Source organism: Triticum urartu, chromosome 5 (assembly GCF_003073215.2).
Source record: "Triticum urartu cultivar G1812 chromosome 5, Tu2.1, whole genome shotgun sequence".
Taxonomy (NCBI): Eukaryota; Viridiplantae; Streptophyta; class Magnoliopsida; order Poales; family Poaceae; genus Triticum; species Triticum urartu.
The window spans coordinates 19,372,743-19,399,786 of record NC_053026.1 but is presented as its reverse complement, the minus strand read 5'-3'; the positions used below and the strand labels follow the sequence as shown (position 1 = coordinate 19,399,786).

Below are 27,044 nucleotides of genomic sequence, written 5' to 3'. Positions count from 1 at the left end.
GCATGTATGCGTTGGAGGCGCCATCCCTTCCGGAGGTCTTCAGCGTTGTTCGCACGTCGACGTCCCATTGGCATGCCCGGCTTGGGCATCCCGTGTCTCCCATAGTTAGTCATGTTTTGCATCGACATGAGCTCCCTACGTCGTCTAGTTCCAAGAATTTAGCAGTTTGTGATGCTTGTCAACAGGGAAAGAGTCATCAGTTACCGTTTGTGTCTTCATCTCGAGTTGTTACTACTCCATTAGAGCTTGTGTTTTCGGACGTATGGGGTCCTGCCCAAACATCTGTCAGTGGTCATAAATATTATGTCAGTTTCATTGATGCCTACAGTCGCTTTACGTGGCTTTATCTCCTCAAAAGCAAAGCTGATGTGTTTCATGTGTTTTTACAATTTCAATTGCATGTTAAGAGACTCCTACAGCATAAGATCATTCATGTTCAGTCCGATTGGTGGGGGGGGGGGTGAATATCGCAACCTCAGTTCTTTCCTTAATAAGCTTGGGATATCTCATCGTGTTTCATGCCCACATACACATCAGCAGAATGGTGCCGTTGAACGCAAGCACCGCCACATAGTTGAAGCTGGCCTTACACTTCTTGCTCATGCCTCCGTGCCCTTTCGATTTTCGAGTGATGCTTTTACCACTGCTTGTTTCTTGATTAATCGAAATCCTACTCGATTATTAAATATGAAGACACCGCTTGAACTGTTGTTTAATGAACTCCCTGACTATACTTTCCTCAAGGTTTTTGGCTGTGCTTGTTGGCCGCACCTTCGGCCCTATAACAGTCGCAAGCTTGAGTTTCGCTCCAAAAAGTGTGTCTTCCTTGGGTATAGTGCTCTTCACAAAGGCTACAAATGTCTCCATGTTCCAATAAATAGAGTCTATATTTCCCGTGATGTCGTGTTCGACAAAAATCTGTTTCCTTTTTCGAATATGCCATCTTCCCCACCGTTGTCATCATCCACTAATATCTCCTTTATTTCGCCTGATCAACTTGAGGATGTTGCATATTCGCCTGTGTTAATTACCTAACCACGGTGCATGTACCGAACGTGGCGCTTGCCTCGAGCTCCTTGCCGGACCGGAGTCGCCCGGACCTGCTTCTGAAGATTGCGATGTCGATTGTTGCATGGGACATGCAGCGGGCGTACGTCCCGAGGCCGCCCCCTCAGCTCCGCCTGGCCCAGCCACTCCGTCACCCGCGCGGTCGGCTTGCTGTGGGCCTCCTATGCCTCCCGCCTCGCCTGCGTGGTCTTCACCGCGCATGTCGTCACCGCCCACCTCACCTCGGCCGGTTTCACCTGTGCTCGCCTCTTCCATGCCTGTTTCGCCCGCATCAGCTTCCCCGCCTGGGCCGGACTCGCCAGCGTCTGTCTCGCATGCGGCCTCGCTACTCGGGAGCCCGTCTCCTGCACCATCGCCTGCTTCTCCCGACGAGGTAGCTGATGACCCGCCTCCAGCTCCTGTGGTTCTTCGGCCGCATACACGCAGCCGGAGCGGTATTCACCGGCCCAAGGTACACAATGATGGCACCGTTGCATGGATGGCTGTCTGCTTGGCTCAAGCGCAGTCCGATCCTACTGCGGAACCCCGACACTATCAAGCAGCGATGAGTATTCCTCACTGGCGTGCTGCTATGGACCTCGAGATTCAGGCTCTTCGTCAGAATGGCACCTGGCAGCTGGTCTCTCCGCGTCCAGGTATCAACGTCATTGATTCCAAATGGGTCTTCAAGGTCAAACGACATGCAGATGGTTCTATTGAGCAGTACAAGGCTCGGCTGGTTGCTAAGGGCTTCAAGCAACTGTATGGTCTTGACTACGAAGATACCTTCAGTCCTGTTGTTAAGCCAACCACTATTCGACTGCTTCTGTCACTCGCTTTCACACGAGGTTGGTCCCTTCGTCAATTGGATGTTCAGAATGCGTTTCTGCACGGTGTTCTTTAGGAGGACATCTACATGCGTCACCCCCCTGGGTTTGTTGACCCTGATCGTCCTCAACATCTTTGTCGCTTGGTGAAAGCGCTCTATGGTCTCAAACAGGCTCCTCGTGCTTGGCATGCTCGCCTGGGTTCTGCACTTCGTGCTCATGGATTTGTGCCCTCCACTGCTGATACTTCCCTGTTTATTCTTCAGCGACCGGAAGTCACTAGGTACATTCTGGTCTATGTTGATGATATCATCCTTGTCAGCTCTGTTGCGGCGACTGATCGTTTGGTTCCGGCTCTCAGTTCTGATTTTGCTGTCAAGGATCTGGGCAAACTTCACTATTTTCTTGGCCTGGAGGTCACATATCCACAAGATGGTCTTGCTCTTTCTCAGCAGAAGTACTCTCAGGATCTCTTGCGGCGTGCTGGCATGTTGGAGTGCAAGGCTGCTACTACTCCCATGTCCTCCACTGAGACTATTTCTGCTACTAATGGGACTCTCCTCTCCGCTGATGATGCTACCAAGTACAGAAGCCTTGTTGGGGCTCTTCAGTACCTTACCATCACACGGCCTGATATTTCGTATGCAGTTAACCGTGTCTGCCAGTATTTTCATGCCCCTCGAGAGCCTCACTTGACTACCGTCAAGCGTATTCTGCGTTATGTTCGCTCCACTGTCTCTTATGGACTTCATCTCCGGTCGGCGCCCTCTAGTGTGCTCTCGGCCTTCAGTGATGCGGACTGGGCTGGTAACCCAGATGACCGGCGATCCACGGGGGGATATGCAGTATTCTCTGGTCCTAATCTGTTCGCCTGGAGTGCTCGGAAACAGGCTACAATTTCTCGGAGTAGCACTGAAGCTGAGTACAAGGCGATTGCTGATGCCACTGCTGAGCTTATTTGGGTCCAGTCCCTTCTTCGAGAATTGAAGATCTCTCACAGTCAGCCTCCTGTCCTTTGGTGTGACAACATTGGCGCCACATACCTCTCATCGAATCCGGTATTTCATGCCCGAACGAAACACATCGAAGTTGATTATCATTTTGTGAGAGAACGTGTTGCACAGAAGTTCCTGCAGATCAAGTTCATCTCCTCCAAGGATCAACTTGCTGATATCTTCACCAAACCGTTGTCTCTTCCTTTGTTCATAGGTTGTAGACGCAATCTTAACTTACTAAGTACCTCAGGCCACAGTTAAGATTAAGGAAGGGTGTTAGACTGTATATTGTATGACAACTGTATTTGTACTTGTATTGTACCTCTTGGTACCCTATATAAAGTGATAGGCCACGCACCAGATGCGTTGAGCCAGTTTACACCAAATCACGGTTTAACAGCTCCTCACATCTCCGGGTTTTTTACACATGCTCCTCACACCTCAGGATTCATTACACACATCGTCCGACCACTACATCACTACATGCCATTGGACTACCAAAATTTGGTATGTTTGGTTATGATGGGGAAGTTCATCCACGGCTGCCCTTGCCCTTCCCGGAGCCCTTGCCGTCCTTCTCGCGGAAGTACCGATCGAAGACGCAGTAGGGATCGTGCTAGATTTGCTCGTCTCCGGAGTTGTCTGACCCGTGGTTGTCGTCCTTCTCCTCCTTGGGTGTCAGTCCGACCAAGGCACAGCCACCGGGGGATATTTTTTCGAAGACGTGGCTCCATTCCTCCTACTGTCTACTATTGTACGTGCTCTATTCCTCGGTTGATCAATTCAGACAGGTATTCTGTGTCTGCGAACCAAGCGAACATGGAAGCACACACATGCATGCTAATGGATCGATCTACCAGATCAGGTACGAACCGGAGTTTTGATTTTCGGTTTGTGTTTTTTTTCACCCCGAGACGAGATGGCCAAATTTCGGCCATTTCAAAAGTTTCAGTAAAATCTGGACGAATTTGCGAAACCAAATTTGAATTATAGACGGAAATTTCGCTAAAATTTAACATAAATGTGACCAAAATTTGACCGGCTGAAATTATTTAGCAGAAATTAAGGGACTACTTTTGCCCCAGGCCAAGACGGCCGAAATTCGGAGGTAAAATTATTGGGAAGAAAGTAACGGCAACATGAACATGCATGGACCTGTATCTCAAAAACAGGCAAGACAACCGCATAATCAGCATGTGTATGTAACTATGTATCTCGTATCTCCAAGGGAAGAATGCTACAGTGCTTGTTAACCGATAATGCGAACACAATACAGTGATCGAAGATATACTCAAAAGAATGTTCGCAACACCGCAGTTATACTAGAACTAGAACTAGAATCCCTAGAACTTTTGGCAAAACAGAAAGCTGCTAGTTCATCACCCGTCGATCATGTCTGTTTCAGCAACCAAACACAAGGAAAAGCTAAGCTTCCGATTATGAGACAGCTCAAAAAGCTGGAGGCGGCGGTGCGGGTGCAGTCTTCCCGATCGTCGACCATCTTCCAGCCGCTGGCCGCTGCTAGTGCCGGGGCACCCCTGCGATAGACATAGCTTCCACACCATTAGGCCGTCTGACAAGAACGCCTAGCAAGAAACCAAGAAACCAACCAAGATTCCAAGATTCGGTTGCGTGACTTACCTCGGAGCACGGGGGGAAGTGGAAGGGCGCCGGCGACGTGGCCGCGCAAGATCAACATCCATGGAGCACCCCGCGGTCTGGCGGGTCCTCTTGGCACCAAAGAAAGGGCCAGGAGAGAGAGCTGGCGCCGGACAAATGGCGGAAGCTTCCCGGCGACGAGGATCGCCTGGGCCTCCTCGTCGTCCTCCTCCTCGTCGTCGTCGTCGTCGGCGGCTGCCCTCTGCGCAGCCGCTGCTCGCCTCCTCACCTCGTAGATGATCAAGAACAGAGAAGCTCCGCAGGCGATGATGGCCGCTGCCATCACCACGTCGACAGCCTCCGCCTTGCGGAGGAGGTTGAGGAGGAGGCGGCGCAAGTCGAACGCCTGCACGACCCGCGCCCGCCGAAGGCGGAGGAGGGGGCGCTGACTCCTGGCCGGCGTCCTGTTGCCCAGGACGAAGTCGAGACACTTCTTGGCGAGCTCCAAACTCTTCTTGTCCAGAAGATTCCTCATGATCGAGAGGGTCCGAGCGGACATGGGGGCGACGGCGGAGGTCGCGGCCGGGCGAGGAGGGAGCTGTGCGGGGAGGAGCAGAGGCAGTGCACGAGGAAGAGGGAGGAGAATAGGCGGGCGGCGAGGGAGGGGCAGCAGGAGGGTGCGCAGCTGCGAGCGCGACGACTCCATTGATCTTCTTGGTTTCTTGGAGTTGGAGGAGGGCGGTGGGGAAGTTTGTGGCACGGATGGAGGAGGAAGGAGGATGGGGATTCAATTTATAGCTCCTTGTTACGGTTCGGGAAGAAGGCTGCCCTGCATTCTGGACGTGCATACATGGCGACGACGTACGTAACGGAGGGCTGGCATGGCTGACTTGAACCCACGAAAACCTCACATTGCGGCCTAGCTACCTATCCTTCCCTCCATGACCCATGAAGGCCTACCCCTCTCCATTTTTCTCATCGCTCCCGAGCACCCTCTCTCCTCACATTACGCAGCCCTCCCTAATGCCCGTCCGCCGGTGCCGGCGACTCCTCCGGTGGTGACCGACCGACCTTCGCGATCTGCGCCTCCCTCTCATCCCCGCCTTCTCCGCCGTCACCAAGGACAACCGTCGGGACGATCGACGTGATCACCATCACCCTGGCCATGCCCCCGCCCAAGACCCTAGTCACCGCCGCCTTTGCTCCAGCTCGCGACCGCCTGTTGTCGCCGCCGCCTTCCTCCCCATGTTCTCCGTCGGCTCCTCCTCGAGCAACCGCCACCCATCTCCGACCTAGGCGCCACCCCTGGACCTCCGGATTCACCCCATTCTTATCTAGCCGTTCTCCATCTACTAGTACTGAAAAGCTTAGTAGTGGCGTGCCAAAAAAGGCATTAATGCGTCTGGGTGGCACGCCGCTGATAAATGTTACTAGTGGGATGCCTTCCGCACGCTTAGTAACATACTCTCTTCGTTTTTATTTACTCTGCATATTAGAGTTAACTAAAGTCAAACTTTATAAAGTTTGATCAAATTTATAGAAAACAATACAAATATTACCATAACAACACTATATGATGTGAAAGTATATTCAATAATAAATCTAATGTTATTGATCTATTATTATATATGTCAATACACTAGTAGAAAAAGGGTCAAACGTGAAGCACATTAGTGCCGGTTTGAATTTGAGCCGGCACTAATGGTACCATTAGTGCCAGTTCGAACGACTATGCATTAATGCCGGTTCGTGTTGAACCTTTAGTACCGGTCAACCGGTACTAAAGGGCTAACCTTTAGTACCGGTTTGTGCCACGAACCGGTACTAAAGGGGTCTGACCTATAGTACCGGTTTGTGACACAAGCCGGCACTATAGGGCAATTTTCAAACTCTACCCCCCCACGGTGTGTCGCCATTTCAGTTCTGAAAAAATCAAAAGAAAATGATAAAAACTTCAAAAAATAAAATCCTTCGAGAGGTAGTTATATTACTACATCTACTAGTTAGGAAAATTTGAAAACTTAAATTTGGACATGTTTTGCAAAAAGTGTAGGGAAAATGTAAAACGGCTATAACTTTTGCATATGATGTCGGAAAAAAACGTATAATATATCAAAAAATTCAGCATGAAAATCCGCATCCAATGGAGACCGCCTACGGCCTGTTTGCAATTTTTTAGAATCCTCAAATTCCAAAAGGAAAAAAAGATATGGTCAAATTTCAGTTTTTTTTAAAAAAATTGTTAAATCTGGTCAAACTACTTATTCAAGAAGTATTAATGTTACTACATAATTATTCAAGAATATTAGTGTTACTAAATAATATTTCAATTTTTTGAATTTTGATCAAATCTGGTCAAACTATGGTCAAACTGTGGTCAAACTGTGGTTAAGCTTATTCAAGAAATATTAGTGTTACTAAATAATTACTGTTATTTTAGAATAATAGTTTCAAACTCAAACAGTGAAATGTGTGACTTGATGCTCAAACTAAACTTCTGAGGGTTAATAGGATTGTCATCTTACTATTGTCAGGAAAACAACAAGTGCAGACTTGGAAACGAAGGAGAATAGAACCCGAAAGTTAAGCGTGCTCGGGCTGGAGTAGTGAGAGGGATGGGTGACCGGTCGGGAAGTTAGATGATTTGGAATGAGTGATCCACACTTAAGCAGCTAAGAGAGGTGATTAGAGACTAAATCACCAAATAATTCAGAAAAATTAAAAATCGAAAAAAAATCAAGAAAAATTTCCAAAATTTTCAAAAAAAAAATTAAAAAAAAACCTTTAGTACCGGTTGGTGCGGTTGGTAACACCAACCGGTACTAAAGGTCCTCCATACCAGGGCGCGAGCTCACGCCACGTGGTGGCACTTTAGCGCCGGTTCGTGCCGAACCGGTACTAAAGAGGGGGGGCTTTAGTGCCCACCAATTAGTGCCGGTTATGGAACCGGCACTAAAGGCCCTTACGAACCGGTTTTAAAGCTCCGTTTTCTACTAGTGATATCTTTGTTTATAAACTTTGTCAGAGTTTACAAAGCTTGACTTTGACTAAACCTAATATGCGGACTAAATAAAAACGGAGGGAGTACATAGTAGCGGTGTGCCCAGAATTGCACGTCAGTAATATCTCATCTACTGGTGGTGTGGCCTCAGAAACGAACGGCAATAGTACCATTATCGATTATTTAAGAAAATAACGATGCATTTCGCTGCCATGACAATGTTTTTCAGCCAAATGACTAGTTTTTGCTGTCGTGACAGAATTTTGAGTCGGGCCCAAAATGCTGCCACGACAGCAAAAATTAGCCAAAAATGTTCCCATGACATCACTTTTTAGTTTAACAGTAGTATATACCATGTCTAAGCAACCACTCTTAAGTTGAATACTTCAAACCGTAACACTAGTACCATATAGCATGTTGAACATTGAGTATAAACAATTGCAAACACATGCATGTTCAATTGCAAACAGAACCATGACTACGAATTCTTCAGCACCAAGAACTATATGAGTTGGATACATAGTAGTCCACCATGAACTCATCACTAGGTTCATCAAGATGCATGTAGACCCTCCTCGTAGCTTCAAAAGTGTAGGCTTCATCGGGTTCTCTCCAATGAGGGCAACCGAGAAAGGTTCAGTATGCTTCGTTTGTGACAACAACTCTAAAGACCTCACCCTTCATTAACATGGATAGATCAGCCACAGTTTTGGTCCCCTCATCAAATCCAACATTGAGCTTTTGCAGGAATTCACATTGTGCAAGGTAGGGGATGTTCTCAACAAAATAAAAGAAAAATATAATCAGACATTTCTTGGGTTCAACTGTGAATATATCAGGCACAACATGATCTCATCACCATGTTCGTCAAGGTGCATGTCTTAGATAGGAAGTTCTAGAAGCTATAGGTAGAAGAATTTATCCTTCAGGCACATAAACTTAGGGTATCGAACCACTTGAGAGCATGCCCCCTTACCCTGTTGTACCACACTTCAGGCACACGTGATCTATTTGCTACATTGATGTTGACAAATCAGAGTTTATGATAAAGAAATGTTGAACCAAAAATGCTAAGAAACATGAACAAAACACATATTCAAATAAACATTATGAACAAACATAGTTCATTGTGTAATTTAAACACTAGTATGATTGGTTGCACATTAAGTTAACATAAAACATGCATAAATTAAACAGTACTACACTAAAGCTACCCCCGGGTGAATCTTTGTGCTCGTTGTAGTAGGCGTCGAACTCCAAGTCGGAGTAGTCGTCAATGGAGGATTCTTCACCGCCCCCATCCCCGCCGGAAGGGCTGGCTTTGTGGTTGTTGACGGTGATCTATCTCCACGTCATCTGCCCTCCTGGTGGGTGACCTCGCCATGGATTGCATCGAGCATCACATCACCCTCAACGTTCTCGCGAATGATCTACCCATCATTTTGGTCCCTCTGGCACTCGTCCTCCATTGACTAGAAGAATGTGTGGTTCACGACGAGGAGCTACGGATCCTCCGTCGTAGCAAATGTGCCAAGCCACTAGTGCATGCATGTCCATGTTTGGGTGGTGACATATTCCCCACGTGCCCCTTGGTCATTTCCTTACACCATGGTACCTCAGGGGAGACGACGGCTATGACATGTCTGACGGCAGCGGAGAACTATAATAATAAGTACAAACATTTTAAAATTGATGATTTTTTCATGTCCTTTACTGAAAATTGGACATGTTGAGTTTCAGAAATTTAACAAAACATAAATTAATCAATGTTTCGATCTCATCATTTTTTTCTGATGGTCTTGAGAATATCATTTTCTACACCTACCTTATGGTTGCACACACGGAAGTAATGCGTTGCAGCAAAATTCAAAAACCAAATTAGCAAAAATCCACTCCAGTTGTACTAGTTTCCACTACCTGTGCAAGTAGCAAGGGTCATAGAGTTACAATTTATACTTACTGTAATTTAAACTACTATAACCGACGTGGTTGATCTGCTCGCGAGCATAGTGGGCGCTTTATCTAGGCGGCTAGACATGGCAACGGGATGTGTAGCGTTGAATTACTAAGCCAGCCAATAGCTCCTTTTTAAATCATGGAAACAGGAATTACGGTATACAGCTGTGGCGTACGCCGCACCGGTGACGGAGCCCGCAGATGTCGCCGTGATCGAAGATTCGCAGAGCCGTGGCTCGGGACGCTGTTGTAGTCCTGATCCGTAGCTCCGGAATTGGGATTTCCAGTAGGCGGCGGTGTGCAGACTAGTAAATGATGACGGGCTTATAGCTCCTATGCAACACATTTCATGTAAATTAAAAGGAATGCGACATAGTTGCCATAAATAGCTCCTATGCGCTGTCTTACATGGTAATAATAGCCACAATGCGATCAGGTGGTTAAAACACGGGTTCAGTCATCAATGGGACTGTGGTTAAGATAAAAACAGGGGGTCAAACTAATCAGTGCGTCTGGTGGTGGGTCCCACTAGGCAGTGCATCACTTCCCCGCCTGACTGAGCACGTGCTTCTCCCCTGCTTCTGGTTGCTGCTCTCTTCTTCGTTGTCGTCAGTGGTGGCGGCGGCGAAGCTTTCATCCACGGTCGTGGCTGCGCATGTAGTGAGTTTATTCAGCACCATTCCCCTCCGTCTTGAGTTAGATCTGACCAAGTGAGCCTCTGTTTGTCCCTGTTTTCCAAGAGATCCAGATTGTGGAGTTGGGTGGGATTGGGGAGCGACGGCGGGGCGGCGTTGGGCTGAACGAGATGGAGCCAAGAGAGACTACGTCGACCAGGTAATCACCATGTCCAACCTCTTCAACCCTGCAATGTGTGCCTCGTCTGCTTTCGCTGCCTCACAGAGCCCGCCATTGATAAACAGGGGCAATGTTGCTCGGACCTTCGAAATTCAGTGTTGAATTCTTACCACCTAAAGCAAAGTTAGTTGATGGTAGCGTGCGAGACATAGGGAGAGATACAATTGTGAAATGTAAGGTTGAATTTGAAGAGATTGATCCATAGGAAATACAGAGCATGGAAGAGAGGGCCGTGAGGAATGTTGTAGAGAAAATTGGGGAAAGTATTTTTTTGGGTCCAGAGCAAGAGGTGGCATTGTTACGGTTTGATAATTGGAAGGGTGAGTATGTGAGAATTGAGAATGGTGAAGAGATGGTTGATGAAATCGATCGGCAAGATGGCTGGGCAAGCAAACAGACTACCTTTCATGCATAGCTCGTTGATCTGAAATCAGATTCTAAGGTTGGATATGTGCCCTCAAAGTTGGCTTCGCGGATGGTAAATGATGATTGGGCTTCACAAAGACATATAATTCCCATGTTTACGGGTGAAGTGACAGTAATAGAGGAGGCTGAGCAAGATGCAGAAGAGGGCTGTGATGGTGCTCCAAGGGTTGTCTGTGTTGATTGGAATTCAGTACAATTAGAAGGCACTACTGATTTGGTCATTGCACCAATGGCTGACACTGAGATGGCCACAAAAATTGGCATTCCAGTAGATCCATTAGATGATCAAGATAAGGAAGAAAGGGATGAATCGAGTTTGCCTAATGATGCTAACATGGATGCTTGTAAAGATGTGGGTGAACAACTGATGAAAGATGATGCAGATGATGTAGATGATGCACATGATGATGAGCTTGTAAGTGTGTATGACAAAGAAAATCATGTTATTGAAGTAGGCAAATTGTTCCCAAGCATGAAGGAGTTTAGGATGTGTTTCAAGACTTATGCAGTCAAACATGAGTTTGATGCCAAGACTATGTGGACTGACATAAAGAAATTTTATGCAAGGTGCAGAGGTTTCAATGGAAGCGTTAGGCCTTGCAAGTGGTACATATCTACTAGAATTCAACCTGATGGAATTACCATTAGGGTTAATCAAATCCCAAATCCACATACTTGTATTACAAGTTCACAGAGAGTATCAACCATGACATCATAGCTTTGGATTGCAGAAAAGATCACTCCAATTTTAGCCAAGAAACCAAACACTACAACAAAAAAACATAAAGTGGACTTGGAAAAGCAGTACCCCATTAAGGTGAAGTATACCACAGTGTGGAAAGCAAAAACAGAGGGCAATGAAAGAATTATATGGTGATTGGGCAAATACTTTTAGGATGCTTTATAACTTCAAAGCAGAGGTGAAAAAGAGGTCACCTGGCGGTGTTGTGGAGATAGATGCCGAGGTAACAGGGGATTGTAGAGTTCTTTTCTCCAAGTTCTTTATGGCTTTAAAGCCTCGCATAGATGGCTTCAAAGCAGGGTGCCGTCCATATTTGAGCATAGACTCATATTTTTTGACAGGCAAATAGAATGGTCAATTGGCAGCATGCAATGCTTTAGATGGACACAACTGGATGTTCCCTGTTTCTATTGATTTATTTCAGTCAGAGACATGGGTTTCATGGACATGGTTCATGATGAAGTTGAAAAGATGCATAGGGCCAGTGTCACCTCTAGCAGTACACACAGATGCATGTAAAGGGCTAGAAAATGCAGCGAAGAATGTTTTTCCTCATTGTGAGCAGAGGGAGTGCTTCGGCCATATGTGGATGAATTTGATAAAAAAAATTCAGAGGGGGGGGGGAATTTGGGAGAATGTGGCCAACAACAAGATCTTACACAAAACAAACACATTCATATCACCTTGATAAGATAAAAGCAGCATGCAGTGAGTTTGGTCCATGGTTGAACACATATCATTCTCTATTGGTACAGGTCATGATTTAACACTGCCATCAAGTGTGATCATATCAAGAATAACTTGGCAGAGAGTTTTAACAATAAGATAAAATAGTTAAAGAACTTGTTTGTGCATGACATGGTTGACCAAATCAGGATCATGATCATGCGCATGTGGGAATTGAGAAGAAGGATTGGTGATTGTCTGCAAGGGGATAAGTTTCCTGCAGTGGTACAATAGGTGGTGAACAGGAGCAGAAATCTTACACATTTGTCTGTGGAAAAAACTTCATTGTGGAGTGCTGAAGTTAGAGATACCAAGACTGGAAGGAAGCGTGGAGGTCAACCCTTGTTGTTGAAGATTGCAGGCAATCAAAAAGGCAAGAATCAATGGCTATAGAAAAAAGAGAAATTTTGGTGAGGAAACAGAGTTGGATGATGCTGCGGTGAAAAATGAGCAAGAGTTGGATGATGTTGTGATGCAAAATGATCAGGATTTGGATGATGTAGTGCAAAATGAGGCATCCTTTGATCTTGTGAGCATCATGAGCAACATTTGGATGATGATGTGGTGCAGAATGTGGTGCAAACTGAAGTTGTTGCGGCAGATGTTCTACAAACTGAAGCTGTTGCGCCAGACGTTCTGCAAACTGAGCCTATATTGCAAGTTGTATTACCAATTGAAGCTATTGGAGTTGATGTAGATGTTGTGGTGTCAACTGAAGCTGTCCCAGTTAGTCCAGTTAAGAAAATCAAGACTTTGAGTGAACTAGGTGTGGTAGGATCAAAAAGTGATAAGAAGAAGAAGAAATCGAGTGGTAAGAAGAAGAAGTGAAAACTTCTTTTGTCAAACTTGTCTTATGGTGATGTGTAGAATAAAAAACTTGCCTCAATTTGTGTAAAATGGTATTTGTGTAATGCTATTCAATTTCTAGTTGAATTTCAAATTTGACCCAAAATTTAAGTTTGACCCAAAATTCAAATTTGCAATTGTTTAGTATGTGGTATTGATGTTACAATGCTTTCTCAAATATTAGTCATATATATGCATGTTAAGCGATCAATCCGAGCACTTATTGTTGATGTGAAACACTAGTCACAAAAAATAGGCTTCAAATGAGCTCCGAAGCTAGACTAAACACCCCATTCGTAAGCAAATTTTTTTGACCTTTTCTAAATGGGCCAAAAATCAAAACTTGACATCTGGTGTGCAAATATAGGGTCCATGCCCAATATGAGATCGTTTGGATAAATTATGACATGCTTAGCCTTAAACCCTAGCTTGAATCCCATGCAACCTCGTTCATGATAGCTATGTTTTGTGAAGGGTTTTTCATGAAAATACCCATAGACCAAGTTTCTTATTTTTCCCAGCAACTCACTCACATAAAATGATGATGAGTGCAAGTTTCATATTTTATGATTTTTTTAATTAGTTATGCTCAACCCTAGCCCTCAAAACCCTCTCAAAACCCCTCAAACCCCATCTGAAACCCCACACCCTTCCGCGCCGCTAGATCCCTGTTAGTGGACGGTCTAGATTAGGCGCTAGGGCTACGTCACTGATCCGCGTGAGGCTCTGTGATTGGCTGCAGTCGACAACGCTGGATAACCCCCTGCCTCAACTCTGGATCACTGAATCACTACGCGTTCAACGGTGTGGATCACGCTATGTCAGTGATCCGCGCGCTAAGCTCTGATTTGTTGTATTTAGAAACATTTTTTGCAAACTGAACCGCGCTCTGATCCGCACGCTGCAGCGAGTGGGCTAGCCGTTGGGCTCTGGTGAAAGAAGCCCACCCTTTGAACCTTTGGACCGAACCACGCCTCCTCGGGTCTAGCCAGGCCCTAGCCAGCAGGCTACGTTGCCATGCTCGATCGCAGCCTACGCTGCATGCATGCATGGGCGACACACGCACAGAAGAACGGGTCAGCGTGACCCCTTGACCCTCGACCGATGGCACAGACGCGTGCAGCCGTGAAATGTCGCAGCGTGGCTATTGATGTGATGTAGCCTTCGCTTTCTGATACGTCTCCAACATATCTATAATTTTTGATTGCTCCATGCTATTATATTATCTATTTTGTATGTTAATGGGCTTTATTTTACACTTTTATATCATTTTTGGGACTAACCTACTAATCGGAGGCCCAGCCCAAATTGTTGTTTTTTTTGCCTATTTTAGGGTTTCAAAGAAAAGGAATATCAAGCAGAGTCCAAATGGAATGAAACCTTCGGGAACGTGATTTTCTCAACGAACATGATCCATGAGACTTGGAATGTGCGTCAAGAAACAACGGAGGAAGGCACGAGGCAGGGGGCGCGCCTACCCCCTGGGCGCGCCCTCCACCCTCATGGGCCCTCCGTTCCTCCACCGACGTACTTCTTCCTCCTATATATATATCCACGTACCCCCCAAACATACAGGAGCACCACGAAAACCTAATTCCACCGCCGCAACCTTCTGTACCCGAGAGATCCCATCTTGGGGCCTTTTCCGGAGCTCCACCGGAGGGGGCATCGATCACGGAGGGCCTCTACATCAACTCCATGGCCTCTCCGGTGATGTGTGAGTAGTTTACTTCAGACCTTCGGGTCCATAGTTATTAGCTAGATGGCTTCTTCTATCTCTTTGGATCTCAATACAAAGTTCTCCTTGATCTTCTGGGAGATCTATTCGATGTAATCTTCTTTTGCGGTGTGTTTGTCGAGATCTGATGAATTGTGGGTTTATGGTCCAGATTATCTATGAACAATATTTGATTCTCCTATGAATTCTTTTATGTATGATTGGTTTATCTTTGCAAGTCTCTTCGAATTATCAGTTTGGTTTGGCCTACTAGATTGATCTTTCTTGCAATGGGAGAAGTGCTTAGCTTTGGGTTCAATCTTGTGGTGTTCGATCCCAGTGACAGAAAGGGAACCGATACGTATTGTATTGTTGCCATCGAGGATAAAAAGATGGGTTTATATCATATTGCATGAGTTTATCCCTCTACATCATGTCATCTTACTTAAAGCATTACTCTGTTCTCTTGAACTTAATACTCTAGATGCATGCTGGATAGCGGTCGATGTGTGGAGTAATAGTAGTAGATGCAGAATCATTTCGGTCTACTTGTCTCGGACGTGATGCCTATATACATGATCATACCTAGATATTCTCATAACTATGCTCAATTCTATCAATTGCTCGACAGTAATTCGTTTACCCACCGTAATACTTATACTCTTGAGAGAAGCCACTAGTGAAACCTATGGCCCCCGGGTCTATCTTCTATCATATTAATCTTCCAATACTTAGTTATTTCTATTGCCATTTATTTTACTTTGCATCTTTTATTTCTCTTTATCATAAAAATACCAAAAATATTGTCTTATCATATCTATCAGATCTCACTCTTGTAAGTGATCGTGAAGGGATTGACAACCCCTTTATCGCGTTGGTTGCGAGGTTCTTATTTTTTTGTGTAGGTGCATGGGACTTGAGCGTGATCTCCTAATAGATTGATACCTTGGTTCTCAAAAACTGAGGGAAATACTTACACTACTTTACTACATCACCCTTTCCTCTTCAAGGGAAAACCAACGCAGTGCTCAAGAGGTAGCCGTTTCCCATGCGTGTGTACACACTCCCGATGCCACCAAAACGCCGCCCGGTCATTACTTCCACCCGGTGAAACCAGTCAAAAAACACGTCACACTAGGGCTATTTAAGCCATACCTATCGTCTTCTGCTACGTCTTGAGCTTGCGTTGGTTTTCCCCGAAGAGGAAGGGATGATGCAGCAGAGTAGCATAAGTATTTCCCTCAGTTTTTGAGAACCAAGGTATCAATCCAGTAGGAGGCCACGCTCAAGTCCCTCGTACCTGCACAAAGCGATAGCTACTCGCAACCAACGCGATTAGGGGTTGTCAAGCCCTTCACGGTCACTTACGAGAGTGAGATCTGATAGATAAAATATTTTTGGTATTTTTGATATAAAGATGCAAAGTAAAAAGTAAAGGGAAAGTAAATAGCAAAACAATATAAAAGTGATGGAGATTGATATGATGAGAATAGACCCGGGGGCCATAGGTTTCACTAGTGGCTTCTCTCAAGAGCATAAGTATTGTACGGTGGGTAAACAAATTACTGTTGAGCAATTGATAGAATTGTGCATAATTATGAGAATATCTAGGCATGATCATGTATATAGGCATCACGTCCGTGACAAGTAGATCGAAACGATTCTGCATCTACTACTATTACTCCACTCATCGACCGCTATCCAGCATGCATCTAGAGTATTAAGTTAAAAACAGAGTAATGCCTTAAGCAAGATGACATGATGTAGAGAGATAAATTCATGCAATATGAAATAAACCCCATCTTGTTATCCTCGATGGCAACGATACAATACGTGCCTTGCTGCCCCTTCTGTCACTGGGTAAGGACACCGCAAGATCGAACCCAAAGATAAGCACTTCTCCCATGGCAAGAACTACCAATCTAGTTGGCCAAACCAAACGGATAATTTGAAGAGACTTGCAAAGATAACCAATCATGCATAAAAGAATTCAGAGAAGATTCAAATATTATTCATAGATAGACTTGATCATAAACCCACAATTCATTGGTCTCAAACAAACATACCGCAAAAGTAGATTACATCGAATAGATCTCCACAAGAGAGGGGGAGAACTTTGTATTGAGATTCAAAGAGAGAGAAGAAGCCATCTAGCTACTAACTATGGACCCAAAGGTCTGAGGTAAACTACTCACACTTCATCGGAGGGGCTATGATGATGTAGAAGCTCTCCGTGATGACGGCCCTCTTCCGGCGGAGCTCCGGAACAGGCCCCAAGATGGGATCTCGTGGATACAGAAAGTTGCGGTGGTGGAATTAGGTTTTTGGCTCCTGTTCTGATCTTTTGGGTGTACGTGTGTATATATAGGAGGAAGGAGTACGTCGGTGGAGCACCAAGGGGCCCACGAGGCTGGCGGTGCGCCCTAGGGGGGCGCCCCCCACCCTCGTGACCTCCTCTTTGATCCCTTGCAGTAGGGTCCAAGTCTCCTGGATCGCGTTCGGTGAGAAAATCATGTTTCCGAAGATTTTATTCCGTTTGGACCCCGTTTGATATTCCGTTTACCCGAAACACTAAAATAGGCAAAAAAACAGCAATTCTGGGCTGGGCCTCCGGTTAATAGGTTAGTCCCAAAAATAATATAAAAGTGGAAAATAAAGCCCAATATAGTCCAAAACAGTAGATAATATAGCATGGAGCAATCAAAAATTATAGATACGTTGGAGACGTATCAGGCATCCCCAAACTTAATTCCTACTCGTCCTCGAGTAGGTAAATGATAAAAAGAGAATTTTTGATGCGGAGTGCTACTTGGCATAATTTCAATGCAAATCTTCTTAATTGTGGTATGAATATTCAGATTAGAAAGATTCAAGACAAAAGTTTATATTGACATAGAAAATAATAATACTTCAAGCATACTAACAAAGCAATTATGTCTTCTCAAAATAACATGGCCAAAGAAAGTTATCCCTACAAAATCATATAGTCTGGCTATGCTCCATCTTCCCCACACAAAATATTTAAATCATGCACAACCCCGATGACAAGCCAAGCAATTGTTTCATACTCTAACTTTTTCAAAACTTTTTCAATCTTCACGCAATGCATGAGCGTGAGCCATGGATATAGCACTATAGGTGGAATAGAATGGTGGTTGTGGAGAAGACAAAAAGGAGAAGATAGTCTCACATCAACTAGGCGTATCAACGGGCTATGGAGATGCCCATCAATAGATATCAATGTGAGTGAGTAGGGATTTCCATGCAACGGATGCACTAGAGCTATAAATGTATGAAAGCTCAACAAAAGAAACTAGTGGGTGTGCATCCAACTTGCTTGCTCACGAAGACCTAGGGCAATTTGAGGAAGCCCATCATTGGAATATACAAGCCATGTTCTATAACGTAAAATTCCCACTAGTATATGAAAGTGACAATATATGAGACTCTCTATATGAAGAACATGGTGCTACTTTGAAGCACAATATATGAGACTTGCTATATCATGGTGCTACTTTGAAGCACAAGTGTGGAAAAAAGGATAGTAGCATTGCCCCTTTTTTATTTATTTATATTTTTTTGGGCCTTCTTTTTTTCTTTGTCCTTTCTCTCTTTTTTGGGACAATGCTCTATTGAATGATGATCATCACACTTCTATTTATTTACAACTCAATGATTACAACTCGATACTAAAACAAAGTATGACTCTATATGAATGCCTCCGGTGGTGTACCGGGATATGCAATAAATCAAGAGTGACAAGTATGAAAGAATTATGAACGGTGGCTTTGCCACAAATACTATGTCAACTACATGATCATGCTAAATATGACAATGATGGATGTGTCATGATGAACTAGATGGTGAAAAGTTGCATGGCAATATATCTCGGAATATGGAAATTCCATAATAGGTAGGTATGGTGGCTGTTTTGAGGAAGGTATATGGTAGGTGTATGATCATATATTTTAGAACGCCTTCTAGGTAAAGGAAGATCATATTCAGTTTCATCAAGATTCATATTGCAAAATAAAGATTTAATAGGAGACACATCAATAACTTTTAGATCTTCATCTTGATTTTCATAAGATTGAAGAACATGCTTTAATAAAGGCATCTTTGGAAGCACGCATCCTAGCGGTTCTTTCTTTACACTCATCAATTGAAATTCTCATGGCTTTTAGAGACTCATTAATATCATGCTTAGGTGGAATAGATCTAAGTTTCAAAGCATCAACATCAAGAGCAATTCTATCAACGTTCCTAGCCAAATCATCAATCTTAAGCAATTTTTCTTCAATCATAGCATTAAAATTCTTTTGCGAAGAAATAAATTCTTTAATATTAGATTCAAAATCAGAGGGCATCTTATTATAATTTCCATAAGAGTTGTTGTAGGAATTCCCATAATTATTAGAAGGATTACTAGGATATGGCCTAGGATTAAAATTCCCTCTATAAGCGTTGTTACCAAAATTATTCCTACCAACAAAATTCACATCCATAGATTCATTGTTATTCTCAATCACAAAGTAGACAAAGGCATATAATTTGGATCAGAAGAAACACTCTTAGTAGCAAATAATTTCATAAGTTCATCCATCTTTCCACTCAACACATTAATTTCTTCTATCGCATGCACTTTTTTATTAGAAGTTCTTTCAGTATGCCATTGAGAATAATTAACCATAATATTATCTAGGAGTTTAGTAGCATCTCCTAAAGTGATTTCCATAAAAGTGCCTCCCGCGGCCGAATCTAAAAGGTTTCTAGAAGCAAAATTCAATCCGGCATAAAATTTTTGTATAATCATCCACAAATTCAAACCATGAGTAAGGCAATTACGTATCATTAATTTCATTCTCTCCCAAGCTTGTGCAACATGTTCATGATCAAGTTGTTTAAAGTTCATTATATCGTTTCTAAGAGAGATGATCTTAGCGGGGGGAAAATACTTAGAGATAAAAGCATCTTTGCATTTGTTCCATGAATCAATACTATTCTTAGGCAAAGACGAAAACCAAGCTTTAGCACGATCTCTAAGCAAAAAATGAAATAGCTTCAATTTAACGACATCATTATTGACATCTTTTTTCTTTTGCATATCACATAAATCAACGAAGCTATTCAGATGAGTAGCGGCATCTTCACTAGGAAGGCCGGCGAATTGATCTTTCATAACAATATTCAACAAAGCAGTATTAATTTCACAAGATTCAGCATCGGTAAGAGGAGCAATCGGAGTGTTAAGGAAATCATTATTATTGGTATTGGTGAAGTCACACAATTTGGTAGTATCTTGAGCCATCGCGACAAACAAGCAATCTAACACATGAGCAAACAAAAAGCAAGCGGACAAAAAGAGGCAAACAGAGAGGGAGGATAGAGAGAGAGGGCAAATAAAACGGCAAGGGTGAATTGGGGGGAGAGGAAAACGAGAGGCAAATGGCAGATAATGTAATGAGAGAGATAGGGATTGTGATGGGTACTTGGTATATTGACTTTTTGCGTAGACTCCCCGGCAACGGCGCCAAAAATCCTTCTTGCTACGTCTTGAGCTTGCATTGGTTTTCCCCGAAGAGGAAGGGATGATGCAGCAGAGTAGCGTAAGTATTTCCCTCAGTTTTTGAGAACCAAGGTATCAATCCAGTAGGAGCCCACGCTCAAGTCCCTCGTACTGCACAAAGCGATAGCTACTCGCAACCAACGCGATTAGGGGTCGTCAAGCCCTTCATGGTCACTTACGAGAGTGAGATCTGATAGATAGAATATTTTTGGTATTTTTGATAAAGAGAAGCAAAGTAAAAAGTAAAGGCAAAGTAAATAGCAAAACAATATAAAAGTGATGGAGATTGATATGATGAGAATAGACCCGGGGGCCATAGGTTTCACTAGTGGCTTCTCTCAAGAGCATAAGTATTCTACGGTGGGTGAACATATTACTGTTGAGCAATTGATAGAATTATGCATAATTATGAGCATATCTAGGCATGATCATGTATATAGGCAGCACGTCCGTGACAAGTAGATCGAAACGATTCTGCAGCTACTACTATTACTCCACTCATCGACCGCTATCCAGCATGCATCTAGAGTATTAAGTTAAAAATAGAGTAACGCCTTAAGCAAGATGACATGATGTAGAGAGATAAATTCATGCAATATGAAATAAACCCCATCTTGTTATCCTCGATGGCAACGATACAATACGTGCCTTGCTGCCCCTTCTGTCACTGGGTAAGGACACCGCAAGATCGAACCCAAAGCTAAGCACTTCTCCCATGGCAAGAACTACCAATGTAGTTGGCCAAACCAAACGGATAATTCGAAGAGACTTGCAAAGATAACCAATCATGCATAAAAGAATTCAGAGAAGATTCAAATATTATTCATAGATAGACTTGATCATAAACCCACAATTCATCGGTCCCAACAAACACACCGCAAAAAGAAGATTACATCGAATAGATCTCCATAAGAGAGGGGGAGAACTTTGTATTGAGATTCAAAGAGAGAGAAGAAGCCATCTAGCTACTAACTATGGACCCGAAGGTCTGAGGTAAACTACTCACACTTCATCGGAGGGGCTATGATGATGTAGAAGCCCTCCGTGATGACGGCCCTCTTCCGGCGGAGCTCCGAAACAAGCCCCAAGATGGGATCTCGTGGATACAGAAAGTTGCGGCGGTGGAATTAGGTTTTTGGCTCCTGTTCTGATCGTTTGGGGGCCCGTGTGTATATATAGGAGGAAGGAGTACGTCGGTGGAGCACCGAGGGGCCCACGAGGCAGGGGGCGCGCCCTAGGGGGGGCGCCCCCCCACCCTTGTGACCTCCTCTTTGATCCCTTGCAGTAGGGTCCAAGTCTCCTGGATCACGTTCGGTGAGAAAATCACGTTTCTGAAGATTTTATTCCGTTCGGACTCCGTTTGATATTCCGTTTATCCGAAACACTAAATAGGCAAAAAAAAGAGCAATTCTGGGCTGGGCCTCCGGTTAATAGGTTAGTCCCAAAAATAATATAAAAGTGGAAAATAAAGCCCAATATAGTCCAAAACAGTAGATAATATAGCATGGAGCAATCAGAAATTATAGATACGTTGGAGACGTATCATCTTCCTCTCCCTACACATCCATACCCTAACCCCATCCACTCCCATCTCTGCCGCCATCTGCCCTCCTTCTTCCTTCTTCTCCACAAAGAAGCCACCATGCAGTACAACGGCCCGACCTACCGTTTCCCCTCCACCGTGCCGGAGAGGCTCTATCCCACCGGTGTCTATGTAGAGAACACCCTTAGGGTGTGGGCAATCTCAAGGTGGAGGGCGCAAGGGAGTTAATGTAGTTCTGCCTTTCGGCCGGCTGCCTCCACCTCCCCCTGGCTCTCCAGTGATGTTCCATGTCGAGGAGGTCAATCACAATGTGGTTGTGGTTGCGCTCCTTGCTACCTTCACCAACCCCTTCGATGCCTTCTACCTCCTCGGGTGAGTGTTTTGGTGTGGGTGTGAGTTTATTGCTTTCACCACCCACAACATCTTCACCGACTTCAACAACATCTTCCCCACCAACAACGACATGCACACCCTCCCGTACCCCGTCGACAACCAGGAGTGAAGGGCGCCCGGAGGAGCGAGGTGGCGTTCGCCAAGAGGAGGAAAAGGAGAAGAACCCGTTTGGTGCCCCCGATCTATCTAGCTATCTATATATCATATTAGTATTTTAAGTTGTAATTGTTTATGTTTGCGTGCTACTATTATTAAGTTGTAAGGCTATGCTATCTATTTCGTGGAACTATGGGTTGTGCTACTATTTATGAGTTATATTGTTGTTGGGTTTCGCTCTACTATATATATTGTTGTTTCGTGCTATTATTTGTGGGTTGCTATTGGTTGTACCCGTTTCGTGCTATTATTTGTGTGTTTCCCTGTGTTGGTATGGGTTGTTGGGTTTCTTTCTAGTTTTTGTTTTTTCTATCTAGTTCATATTGGTCAATTGATATATGTGCTTGATGTTCTATCAAGTTGATCTATGTGTTACTAATACAAGGAAGATTCCACTATGGACATGCAAGTGTATGAGTACCCAAATGTTTTTGCAAAAAGAAAAAAAAATCATATATTGGTGTGCTGCATGTGGGCATGCATGTATCTAGGCCCTGGCTATTAGGGCCACCGTAGCTAGTAGGTGTAGGGTGCAATTTTATTTGTGCAAATAATTATTGGATTAATTCAAATGCCCAAATAAATATTTCTGTGCTCCTAAAAATATTGGTTTGAATTTTAGCTCTGGCCAATATTTTCATAGCAAAACAGGAACATTTTCTTGGACCTGATCATTCCCAAAAATGATTTATGTGCTCCTAAAAATATTGATTTGAATTTTACCTGGCGAATTTAAATGTGATCATTTCCAAAAATGGTTTCTGAGGCTTTCACATATCCCCATTTAATTTGGGTTTCATGGAACCGTAGACAAGCAAAAAAATATGTAAAGCAAAACAAAAAAGTTACAATACATACATATGTTCATGCAGCCATTTTATGAATCGCTACATTTGGTGCACCAAGCGGGTGGGCTTGTTTTCTATTTGGGCCTGCTTTTTGTCACAGTACTCATCAGCGTACGACCCAATAACGTTTTTTTACCATGAACTATACACACGCACTCTGTTATAACTGAAGAATTACTACATATTATGAGTTGCTATATTTCATTCATCAATTGCTTCAGACATGCACTCTGTTAACTGAGAATATCATTGGGTCCAGAATATCATTACCAGAATTCAGGCTTTGCTTCACACAAATTCAAATTCAGCTAACAAATGATCCCTGACTTACTAAAACTACTAGCTAGACACAATAACTGAAACTAGGGACCCCAGACTCTGAAACTAGCTTGACTCACAAACTGAAACTGTAACAATTTCTAGCGATTGATGAACATCAAGTAAAAGAAACCCATAGCAATGCCACAACAATAAAATGCTCCAGCTATCATATTTGATTGCTGCTTCAAATCGATCAGTTGCTTTAGTTGCTTGCCCATTTTCTTCAATTCACACTTCACTTCAGCACTGTCCATCATCGGATCGGCTCTGTCCACCAAATGTGAGGCGTGTTCCACACCAAGCTGCCCCCCAAAATTAAAATTGAGCTCTTGTGTTGAAGCCTGCATTTTCAACCTCTCAACGTACTTGTCGAGCCACTCGAGATGTCCACATTTCTTCAGAACTTGACAAAACAGAGTAAACAGGGGTCAACGACGGCATGAACCCTAGGTCAGATCCACCGCCCAAATGAGCTCCAAAAACTAAAGAATTTGGGAGAATTTAGATAAGCTGCATGGATCTAACCTGCCCCGGCTATGGCCTGCTCAAGCATTTGACGAACTCGCGCCCATGGTTGCCATTTTCCTCCTTCACACAAGTCAAATGCTTCAGAGGCTCCATGCGCGGGCAATCGGGGCATCTTGTCAACGACACTGGACCGTACCGCGGCCATGATTGGCGGTAGGCCAAAGTTGAGCTAGACATCACTCGCCGGCGGCGCGCTTCGTTGCCGGAGAAGAGGAAGAACAAGGTGGGGTGAAGGGGAAAGGGGAAGGGCAGGCAATGGGGGGTGCGCTGGCTCGGACTCGTGGATGGCTTGGGTCGGGGCACGGGCATGCTTATGTGGATAAGTTGTGGGTCCCGCACGCATGTGAGTAAGTGGTGGGTCCCACATTCATGTGGATAACTGATTGGTCCCGCGTGTCATAACTCAAACCACTAACCCCTTGTGTTTTGCATTTCATGGATAAACAGGGCCATGTCGCATTGGAGCTATTGTTGTCTAGAAAAACGTCGCAATAGAGGTATTTTCGTCAACTACGTCACTCCTCATCCAATTCATCTCAAAGATGTCGCATAGGAGCTATTCGCCCAAATGATGACTGAGACCAAGGTGGACCTGTCTCCCACCTCTGGCCACGCTTTGTTGGATCACCATTGACGCCCGCGCAATCTTGAGGAGCGGAGATTGGCGGTGGAGGTATACATGGTGCCGCTTGTGGGAATGGAGTTCCTGATGCAACCCATTAGGAGGTAATAGAATCCCCCACCCCCTCCCACCCCCATGCCTCGCCCGCTCGTTTTTGCGTGTGGATGCAATCAATCTGTGTCTCTGATCTAAAATTTTGGCCGACTGTAGAACTGCTGTGATGGAAGAGGTCAATGACAACCAGCTTCCAATGGAGCCGCTGCAATACCCTGCGGTGGCTAAAGGAGCTAAACAGCTACCCCCAATGTGATAGTTAGCGCTGACGGGCAGATCTGTGCAGCGGAGGGGGCAGCCGAGGGTGATGTTGAACTGCAAGCATCTGATCAATCTATTGGTCAGATTGATCCAAAAACTCCAGGCTGGACTCGCAGGTAACCTCTTGGTTAATGGTGCTTGGATTGGAGACTGCTTGTATGATTTTAGTTTTACTTCAAATCGCATGAACTGACTTGCAGATAGGCTGGTCAGTTTTGCTGGAGGATTTAGTTACAAAATTTGGAATGGGTAGATCGTCGAGAAACTGGAATAGTTACACAGATTTTTTTTGGAAATCTTGTGTGCTTTCCTCCTCGCCAATGCTGAAGATACTAGCACCAATGCATGATTACCAAAAAAGGGTTTTCCCCCGCTTTGTATACAAAGTAACCAACCGAGACAGCTAACGACAGGTGCTGAGGCAGAAGCAGCACCAGTCACGCCCCAAAAAAAAGAAAGAGAAACAAATGCCGACAACGGCAGATTGACAAAAAATGAAGAAGCCTCGTGGCCACTGCATACACCGGAGATCGCCACCAAGCTCCGAGCCTCCGAAGCAGCGGTACCAATCAACACCTCCAAGAAGGGACGCGTCGATGACAACGCTGCTGCCAAGGGTTTCCCCCAGTACGCGGTGAGGAGAGAGGAAGGGTAGCCCCGATGCCCTCCAGGAAGGTCCGGCGGCACCCTCATGCACCACCGCGTCGGTGTCAGCCAAGCCAACAGGGATTTCTCCCGATCCCAACCTTCACCTCAGGCACTCTGGAGCTCGCCACCAAACTTACCACCACCCTGCGCCAACCCGGCCAGAAAGCTTCCCACGCTGTCTCACCACGGCACCGTGAAGCATGGCCTGCACAATGAAGAAGAGGAGCCGGGACTAGGGCAGCAGCACCGTCGGCACGTGGGAGGGCCCCACCTCCACCGTCGAAGACGGTAGCTGACCGAATGCAATAGCAGGAACAAACCAGGCCCGTGGCTGCACAGGCCTGGCCGGGATCTCGGAGGCCCGTAAAGTTCCCGCCTTCGCGCTACAGCCGGCACGCCGTCAGCGCCGCCGCCCCTGTCCAAGCCGCTGCCCTGCCTCCCCACACAGAGAGCCACCAAGTGGAAGCCCCGCCTCCACACGCACCGCCGGCCACCACCACCAGGTTGCCGGACCGCCACTGGCCGAGCCGCACCACCACTGCATGCCCGCGACGGAGAGGAACCAACGCAGCAGCCGGGGCCCGAAGCCGGACCCCCGCCGCCGCCCACGCCGCCTGCCGGACGGATCCGGCCGCCGCGGCGAGGCGCGCTCCACCGCACAGCCGGCCACGCAACGCACGCCCGCCAGGAGGCCGCGCTCCGCCACGCCGCGGCGCCCCGCGCCCGCACCCGAAGAAGCGGCCCGCGCCGAGGGAAGAATAGGCCCCGCCTGCGCCGGCCGGGCTTCGCTCGGCCGCGCCCCCTGGCGGCGACGAGGGAGGAGGGAGGACGATGGGAGGCCCGCGGCGGGAGGATCTGGGGGCCCTCGCCGGCCGCCTCGCGGGTGGCGGCGCGGGAGGGAAGGGTTTCCTGACTCTTTCCACCAACGCATGATTAACAGAAAGCAAAGCAGTGTTAGCATGTTTTATGGATACTGGATTCTGGTATGAGGGAAGAGATAGCAAAATTGAGCTGAAAACTTCTGTTTACAAACTAAAATCGTAAAACATAGAAAATGTATGGTGGACTAAAAGAGAGCCTGTTCGATATGGGTGTTTTGATTGTACAATGTTTGTCCAATTTTTGGTTAACTTAGAATTTGCACTAAGCGAGTTCCATATAGGGTGATCAGTCGTGCAAAGAGATTTCATTTATAGATTTTGGGAGTAGGAAAGAAGTAAAGAAATTAAAATTGTTATACATATTATGTTGATAACCAGTGTTGGATGTACTATCACCTACCAAATGAATTAAAAAATCATAACAGTGTTGGTTAGTTTTGTGGATAATTTACTCTGACATGAGCAAATAAATACCAGAATTCGGTT

At 45.2% G+C, this 27,044-nt stretch overlaps 1 pseudogene; it reads left to right on the top strand.

The window, feature by feature from the left end:
• Window positions 1-26,590, top strand: part of LOC125506652 — a 66,456-nt pseudogene extending 39,866 nt beyond the window's left edge.
• Window positions 26,591-27,044: the final 454 nt, after the last annotated feature.